Here is an 8,986-nt window from a genome sequence, read left to right as displayed (position 1 = left end):
TTGATGAACTCAGTTGCATCTCTGAAGAGAGTTGGCCACCACCATAGGACCGCCTGCAACTTTTTATGTGCCGTAATGTTAGTGGTGGTGAAGTGACCACCTGCAATCCCTCAATGTGCTTCTTCAAGCACGTCGATGTATTTATGCTCGCACATGCATTTGCACATGATGCCATCCTTGCCCATGTGGTATAGCTAGCTTGCATTTAGCTAATATGAAGTTGCATCCATCCCTCTTGAGGAGTTTGTCTAGAGGCAACCTATTTGCTAGGTAGTGGCCTATTTCGGTAGCCCACTCCGGAATTATGTCACTGAGAAATAGGGGAGCATCTAGGAGTGACTCCTGTTGGAGCCTCCCCATTGGGAACCCTGGAGAGGTGGTTTGCTAGGACATTGGTCTTCCCTTTATGTACCACAACTGTGAAGTGAAACTCCAAGCAGATTAGCATCTACCTTGTGATGTGTCCCTTCATGCAGGGCTTGTTAACCAAATACAATAGGGCTTGATGATCTACAAAAAAGACAAACTTGATGGCTAAAGTGTAATGCCTGAACTTCTTAACCATGTAGACCATGGCTAGGTCTTACCTCTCTGTTGTCATATAATTAACCTCAGCATCGTTTAATTGTCAATTAGCAAACTACACCGGGTAGTCTAGGGTGTACTCCCCTAGTTGTGCCTGATGGCAAAGTTTGAGGCATCTATCTAGATGTGGAATATTAGATTCCAATCCGGGGCCCGCAATACTGGTGTTGTGGCCAGAGCTAGCTTGAGGGTCTCAATGGATTTCTGACATTCCTCAATCCACTCAAAGACTACTAACATCTTATATAATGGCCGAGCTATGTCTGCGTAAAACACGATGAGCCTTCGATAGTAGCTCGTATGGCCCATAAACTAATACACTCCTTTGGCATTGGTGGGGGGAGGTAGTTCTAGAATGAGATTGATCTTGTTGTAATACGTCGAGATGCCATTCTTGGACACTGTGACTAAGAATCACACCATGTTTGACCCAATTTTGGCACTTGAGGGGATTCAAGGATATCTGATACAACCTGCATATTTCAAGGACTAGTTTTAGGTATCTCAAGTGATTATCCCATGTCTAGTTCATGCACACATCATCCAAGAAAACTTCTACGAAGTCCCTTAGGTACTCCTGGAAGACGGTGATCATCAACCACTGGAATCTGGCGGTTGCATTGGTAAGCCCAAATATCATTACTTTGGCCACGTACACACCCCACTCGCTTGCGAAGGTAGTTTTATGTTGATCTTGCGGTGCAATAGATACTTGATTGTATCTCGAGAATCCATCTAGGAAGCTACAAGCTTCTTTTCCGGCTACTCTTTCTCGAACATTTTTCGTGAAAGGCAAGGGATAGTGGTCGTGCCTAGTGGTAGAGTTGACTTTTTTTAGATCCACGCATACTCGAATCTTTCCATTCTTCTTTAGGACTATCACGATGGGTGACACCCATTCTGTATGCTCTATCTCATAGATGAATCCTGAATCTATGAGTTTTTGGATATCCTCCCTCACTATGAGCACTTATCTGGGATTCATAGGATAGAGACGCTGACGCAATGGCCTGACATCATTTAGCATGGGTATCAGGTGCTGTACGACTCTAGCGGGCACACCCTTCAAATCTATCTATTTCTAGGCCATGAAGTCCTTGTACTCTCGAAGGAGGGCAATTAAAGCATTCTCCATATTGGGAGTGAGGTCATCTGCTATGAATACTGGTTGTGGGTCCTCCCCTTCCGGCGCCAGGTTTACCTCCTTAGCTAGGCCATCGTATCCTTGGAAGCACCATTCTTCCTGAGTTCTCTTAGCCTATTGGTATAAGATCTTGCGATACTCGATCATGTAGGCCTTGTAATGGGAAGGTATATTTCGTAGGTCCTCCTTCTCTTCGTTTTCCTTCTCCACTCCCCTTGGGGTGGTATTCCTGTTGGCCCTGGCAGGAGCCTTCGGGATTTTGGGAGTTGGGAGCTTCGAACCTGAGGGATGCTCCTTCATGGCACTTATGGAGAGGTAAACTTGCTCAATTGTGATTCTCAATTGGAGGAGAACTCATGGTGAGCAGTCCTAGCACAAACATGTATTAGCCACTGTAGGTTTGATTTGACCCTTACTGTTCCTTTGCTAACCTCATGGGCTTTGAGCATGTCAAACATTCTGAGGGGAACCACCGCGCTCAACCCTTCGTGCTTGGGGGTTGTTATTTGGAACCCTAATCTTTCTGGGAGGTCGATGTTTGCCCAAATGTGCATCCAATTCTGAGAGAACTCTGGCTCGGGGAGAGGGGCATACCAAAATTCATCTGCCTCCTTCGCATGCTCTTCTCTCTCACAAGTTTGGAACAGTTTCAGGGATGCGGTCCTGCCAGTTGTGTCGGATTCCATGGCAAATAATTTTCATGACAATGGGTGGGCCTTGTGTGAATGCAGGTCCACTTGCACGATTTGCTCCTCATGCCATAAATATGTTATCGGTTTGCCAATCATGTACGATTTCAGACATTTGCAAGAAGGGCTTGCCTAGGATTGCTTCATATCCATGCTGCTCAGTAAAGTCCATGACTACAAATCTAACGAGGTACGTGAAGCTGACTACCTTAATGTTAATACCCGTGAGGACTCCCAAGGGATCAGCAGTTTCACCGCATTAGCTGTATATATTCATAATTATGTTCAATACAACATAGTGTACACGTAGCTATATCGTGTACACTCCTCTCTCCCTCCCTCTCTCTCTCTCTCTCTCTCTCTCTCTCTCTCTCTCTCTCTCTCCACTTTTTCGGTTTCGGACCAATGTTACAAAATGGCATCAATTTGGATAGAAGATTTTAAGAGAGAATGATGTTTGATGGTAACACTTACTGCATCTAGAAATGCAAAGTTAAGAACTTTCTTATTAGCAAGAAGTTTGCAATGTTGTGTTCATAGTATAACTTATTTTGCATCTTACAAACCTAGACCATCACCTAGCATGAAACTTTGTACCATGAAAATTCTTCTTTAATTTAACACTCTTCATCCACTCAAATGCTCAAAAAATCTCACCCCTCCTCAAACTCTATCTTTTCATTCCTTTTCTAGAAGGACAGAGATCGACAAGGATGTTACATCTTCTATATTAAATACAATCCTATTGCGATAAATAATATTATAAAGGTTATCGTCCCAATTTCTGATTTATTACCAAACTAGGCATCATTAAGCGTTTATGCAAAGACATTTTATTTTCTCAATCCCATCATTATCACTCATAAGATTGTGCTGGTTGATGTATGGTGTGAAAGCACACAAAACTGAGCTTTATCCTAGCTTGGCCTAGCTAAAAAGTCTAGTTTTTTCCTTGAAGAGGTATGGTGTGAAAGCACACAAAAGTGAGCTCTATCCTAGCTTGGCCTAGCTAAAAAGTCTAGTTTTTTCCTTGAAGAGGTATATTTAGATATCACAATCTTGACACTCACAAAGAATCTAGAATATTGAATGCTCACTCACATTATAGATGAAAGTTAACTAGAATTTGATTACCTTTAAATTACCATTAGAACCCACTAAGGGTCCACTTGGAGAGAATTTGTGCATGTTTAGTGACATGTTGATCATTTACATATTTATCCATCTAGTTGGCAAACTATATGGTGGATCCATGTCCATTTAAAACTAAAACTACAAAATAGGACTCAACTCATAATTATACAGAAGTACAAAAATTGCTCATATTTTTTCAGCAAAGGTTGCATGTCTACTGACTGCGATGGTATCCCTTACTCACTGCTATAGCCAACAAGTATGCATTTCAACACTTTGTCATCTAGTTTATGTATCATCTGTTGAGGCACACGTGCAAATGCTATTCATCCAAACACCCTCAAGTAATCCACCTCGGGTTTTCAATCATGTCGAGCCTCAAAGGGTGTGACGGTTTTTCAAGGTTTTGTTGGGCATGTGTTCAAAACCTGTGCAACACACATAATGGCTTACATCCAAAATCTATGAGGTTTCCTTCTACCCCTCTAACATACACCTGGCCATCTCCATTTCTCTCAGCAAAACCATTTTGTTGAGGTTTGTATGGCACCCTACATTGGTGGGTAATGCCTTTTTTGTGCAAACATAATTTAACATGTAACCCCCCCTCTATTTGTTCGTAGTGTCCACACCTCTCAACCTGTGTGGTTTTTAGCCATGGCAACAAACTCTTGAAAACCCAAAAGTGCCTTTGACTTCTCATTCAAAGGATAGAACAAAGTAAATCTAGAAAACTTGTCTATAAAGGTAACAAAATACAGATACCTCCCCATGGATGGTGTCTTGACGGGACCACACACATGCCCATGTATGAGCTGCAATTTTCTAATAGTATGAATAGATCCATTCTTTGGAAAGGCACTCTTATGTTTCCCAAAATTCATCCTTCATAACATACTTTGGAGGGGGCTTGTAGGTATATTCAAAACCATATTGTGTATCTGTAGAAGCTGCAAATAGCGTAATTCATTGGGTAAATCTGGCATGCCATAATTCTTTATCTTTCATTATTGATGTAAATATTGCCATACAAATGTTTTGCTTATTGCTATCATGTGTGTCGAATTGATACAAATCATGATGAAAATGCATCTTCTGCCTCTCTAGTAGTCTACTTTTGCTTTATGCTTGTAACATAAGGATGTCTGAAAGATACAAGTCAGTACACTATATTAATGACAAAACGTTTCACAAGATAAGGAGAATTGATGGCACATGATACAGTTTTGCAAAAAGAGTAGGCTACAAATTGACAGAAGTGTTTCTTGAAAGTTATGTCCGTAGACGCATCACTGTCAAAATACGAAATTGCACTGGTAGTATTACTGACGATTGGGATCATAGGTGCATAAAGGAAAAGAACACTTTTAGCACGTAGTTTGCTACAGCATTATCTTTGTCAGCAATTGAAGCATTGGAAACTGAGACTAACGTTCCAACTTGCTTCTTTCTCTTTCTCCAATCTTTTTCTTTGTCAGCATTTGAAGCATTGGAAACTGAGATTGACATTCCAACTTCTCTCCTTCTCTTTCTTCAATCTTTTTGTACATTCATTGGTATGATGAACTGGCCTCTTACACTGACAGCATCTTCCCTTCTTCTTTGTCGTATCTCTATCATCCTTTGCCTCATGAGATGTTTGACCTGAAGCAGCCTTAAACTATGAACCACCTTTAGGCTTGCCCTTATTCTTGTATGGATAGTAAATGCTTGATCATTGTATATCCTTATCTGTTCCTCTTGCAGCAACAGTCCCACGAGCTCCTCAAACTATCGAGGCTCGATATTGCCTCTCAAGCATAAAGTGAGAAAATTTTGGATGCTAAGATAGGACTCTAGCAGTGAACGACTGCAATGTCTTGGAGATTGTCTTTTTTTGAAATGTGTGGGAAGGTCAGAACAAGAATTTGGGGAACATACAAACTGGGAGTAGGATGATCCAAACTGCAAAATGATCCGAGATGTAGGATGGATTTGAGTATCGAACGGATCCAGGATGCAAGGCAATCCAGGCAAACTCCAAACGGGTAAGTCGAGGTGAATGGGCAAAACCGAGCAAATCGGAAAACCGTGTAAACTAGGGTGAACCATGCAAAAATCGAGCTAATCCTGGTGGGAATTCGGGCATGTATCTATGTAAAATCCAAGGCAAAATCCTATGTCAAATCCGGGAGAAGTTCTGTGAACCCTGTGTAGAATCCGAAAAAACTGTGCCAAATCAGGAATGTTATCCTCCTAGGGCCAGGTCGTTCAGAGGACAGTGCACGAAAACATAGCAACACTGAGACTAAGCGGAAAAAATGTTCTTCAATGACCTAGAGCTCATCGTCAGTGAAATCAAACCAACACATATAGAATCCGCAAGAGTATATTTCCGTCCAAAATCGGACACAAACCCACCAAACCGTGGTCCTCTAGTTTTACCAAAAGCTCTCCTTGGCACTCCTAGATCACTAAGCCCACGTGCTCCTCTCTGAGCTTATGTAGACTCTCCGTCCGTGATCCCCACACCTTACTTAGCTGGACGACAGCCTATGGTCAATCCCTTGCTGAGCTAAGTCTACAGCTCCTCAGCTCCAATTCACCTCCTGGATGTAGGCCCAATTGGTGCTGCTCTGCTGCTCCTTTTTGCCTCCTAAAGTGCAGCTTTTCTGGATGCCAAAATAAGGCCCAAGTAGCCTCCTTTTATGCCCCTCCAAAATACCCGACCTGGTAGGGGGAATTGGCCGACCCAAACAGACCCCCCCAAACGTTTGCTGACCTGTGGGTTTCCCCGTGGTGGGGGAACATAAATTGATGGCTGGCTGGCCCCGCCTGGCCACACGGCAGGCTGCCACTGGGCCAGGCCTGGCCAGCCCGAACCCGACCTGCTCCGAGGCCTATTGCCTCCAAACAGAGCGCAAACAGTGCCTCCAAACTGTCAATCTTGTGAACAGCTGTCAAGTAGCTTTCCCTTAGGATCTTCACCGCCATGTGGTCTTGACCTCTCTCTCCTTCCTCCAAAGTTATGGTCAACAGCTGATTCTTGAGGATAAGGATCCTTGCAGAGTTGATAGTCTCATACAAGTCCTTCAGGATTCTCCAGGCCTCAATTGTCATTGAGGCAAGCTAGATGTGTGCAATGACCGAATCTCTCTCTCCTTCCTCCAAAGTTATGGTACACAGCTGATTCTTGAGGATAGCAGAGTTGATAGTTTCATACAAGTCCTTCAGGATTCTCCAGGCCTCAATTGCCATTGATGCAAGCTGAATGCCTGCAATGACCGAATCTGCCGTCGTGCCAATGATCATCCCAACGTCTTTATCCTCCCACTCTTCTATAATGGTTGTAACAAAAACCTTGAAGCTCCTTGGAAGCTGTTGAGCACAAGCACGGTCAACTATTGTGTGTCTAGCTTGTGAACAACTGTCGCTAGCTTTCCCAAATGATCTTCGCCGCCAGGAGGGGGTCATGCACTCTATCCTTCCTCCGAACTCACGGTAAACAGCTGATGCTTGAGGATGAGGATCTTTGCAGAGTTGATAGTCTCATACAAGTCCTTTAGGATTCTCCAGGCCTCACTTGCCATTATTGCAACTGAATGTGTGGGGCTGTCGTGTTAAACATCATTGACAGTGCCTCAACGTCTTTATCCTTCCACTCCTCAAATGCAACTTGATTTCGAGGCCACCTTTTATAGGGGAAGGGTCCCTCCAAAATACCCGACCTGGTAGGGGGGATTGTCCGACCCAAACAGACCCCCCCACCTGACTTGCTGTTTTCCCCCTGGTGGGGCACATAAATTGAGGGCTGGCTGGCCTATCGGCCTCCAAACAGCACACAGACAAAACCCTGCTATTCCGCCCTATTCCAGGCTGCTTCTGGGATCCAGACCTGGTTGCAAAATCTTCCGTACAGCCTGCTGTACCTGCCCGTACCCCTGTTGACATCATGTGCCCCCCCCCTGGATGCACTCATTTTTTGGGGGCTCACAGATGGGGAGGTGACCTCTACTTTTCCAACATAATGGTCGTCATAAAACCCTTGGAACTACTTGAAAGCATGTTGCGCATAATGGTTATCACAAAACCCTTGAAAGCATTGCCAACTATTAGTGTGCCTATCTTGCGAACAGCTGTCAACTAGCTTTCCCTGATGGTCTGCACCGCCATGTGGTGGTCATGCACTCTCCAAAGTTATGGTCAACAGCTGATTCTTGAGGATAAGGATCCTTACAGAGTTGATAGTCTCATACAAGTCCCTTACGATTCTCCAGGCCTCTATTGCCACTAATGCAAGCTGAATGTGTGGAATGACCGAATCTGCCGTCGTGCCAATGATCATCCCAACATCTTTATCCTCCCACTCTTCTATAACGGTTGTCATAAAACCTTGAAGCTCCTTGGAAGCTGTTGAGCACGAGCATGGCCAGCTGTCGTGTGTCTAGCTTGTGAACAACTGTCGCTCGCTTTCCCTAATGATTTTCATCGCCATGAGGTGGTCATGCACACTCTATCTTCCTGCAAACTAATGGTCAACAGCTGATCCTTGATGATGAGGATCCTTTCAGGGTTGATAGTCTCATACAAGTCCTTTAGGATTCTCCATACCTCACTTGCCATCATTGCGACTGAATGTGTGGAAGGACGGAATCTGCTGCTGTCGTGCCAATGATCATTGACAATGCCTCAATGTCTTTATCCTTCCACTCCTCAATCGCAACTTGATGTCTAGGCTTAACAACATTGCCCAAGGCATGCACAGGCCTCAGCCTCAAGCTCCATGAAAACACACCAAGTACACAATGAAGATCCCTCCAATCTCACTCACAGTAGTGCGGAATAAGATGCTAGAAGAACCGAAAAGCGCTCGGAGCAGCGTGCAGCCAATAATGGATTTAGATGACGTCGGAAGTGGGTTGTACCTTGGAGAGGCGACCCCCGCATCTCTGCTCTGCGAGTTGAAATTGGATTGGAAGGGGGCCGCGCGAACGCGAGCCCCCGCTGCCACAAATTATGACGTGCACTCTCCCCGTAGGGAGATGCTAGGGTGCAGCCCGTCCGAAGTGCAATGGAGAGGCCGACCCTAGGCCATCGGCCTTCCTGATCACCGATTGACCCCGCCCAGGTAAGTATGTCTTCCGGGGGTGCTGCCATGCGCTTAACTATGCCTCCCTCCCACCTTCCTACGCCAACCTCTATATGGGATCTCCTTCCACGTGGCACGATTTGAGGCCCCATGACTTCTATGCACTCCCAAATGGGCCGACACATCTCGGCTTCTATGGTTGATTTTTACTCCATGCACAATCTTGAACAATTTCCCCGGCTCATGGTCTAAAAATTTTATTATTTGCTCAAAAGTGTGCAATTTTAAGTTTTGGCTCTATACCAATTCTCTAGGAAAAACTCTCTATTTTCTCGTTGAGCTTTTCGTTAAGCGCACTTGTCTTCT

At 44.4% G+C, this 8,986-nt stretch overlaps 1 non-coding gene across 1 annotated transcript; it reads right to left on the bottom strand.

The window, feature by feature from the left end:
• Positions 1–8,507: 8,507 nt before the first annotated feature.
• Positions 8,508–8,667, bottom strand: LOC147900842 (U1 spliceosomal RNA). The gene has a single exon (XR_015541251.1). It is a non-coding gene; the product is annotated as a U1 spliceosomal RNA (small nuclear RNA).
• Between the last annotated feature and the right edge of the window lie 319 nt (positions 8,668–8,986).

Source organism: Dipteris shenzhenensis, chromosome 6 (genome assembly GCF_047967505.1).
Source record: "Dipteris shenzhenensis isolate YYH24624 ecotype China chromosome 6, Dip_SZ_1.0, whole genome shotgun sequence".
In the NCBI taxonomy this organism is placed as follows: domain Eukaryota; kingdom Viridiplantae; phylum Streptophyta; class Polypodiopsida; order Gleicheniales; family Dipteridaceae; genus Dipteris; species Dipteris shenzhenensis.
Note: the sequence above shows the minus strand (reverse complement) of the source record. Positions and strands in the feature narration are given on the sequence as shown.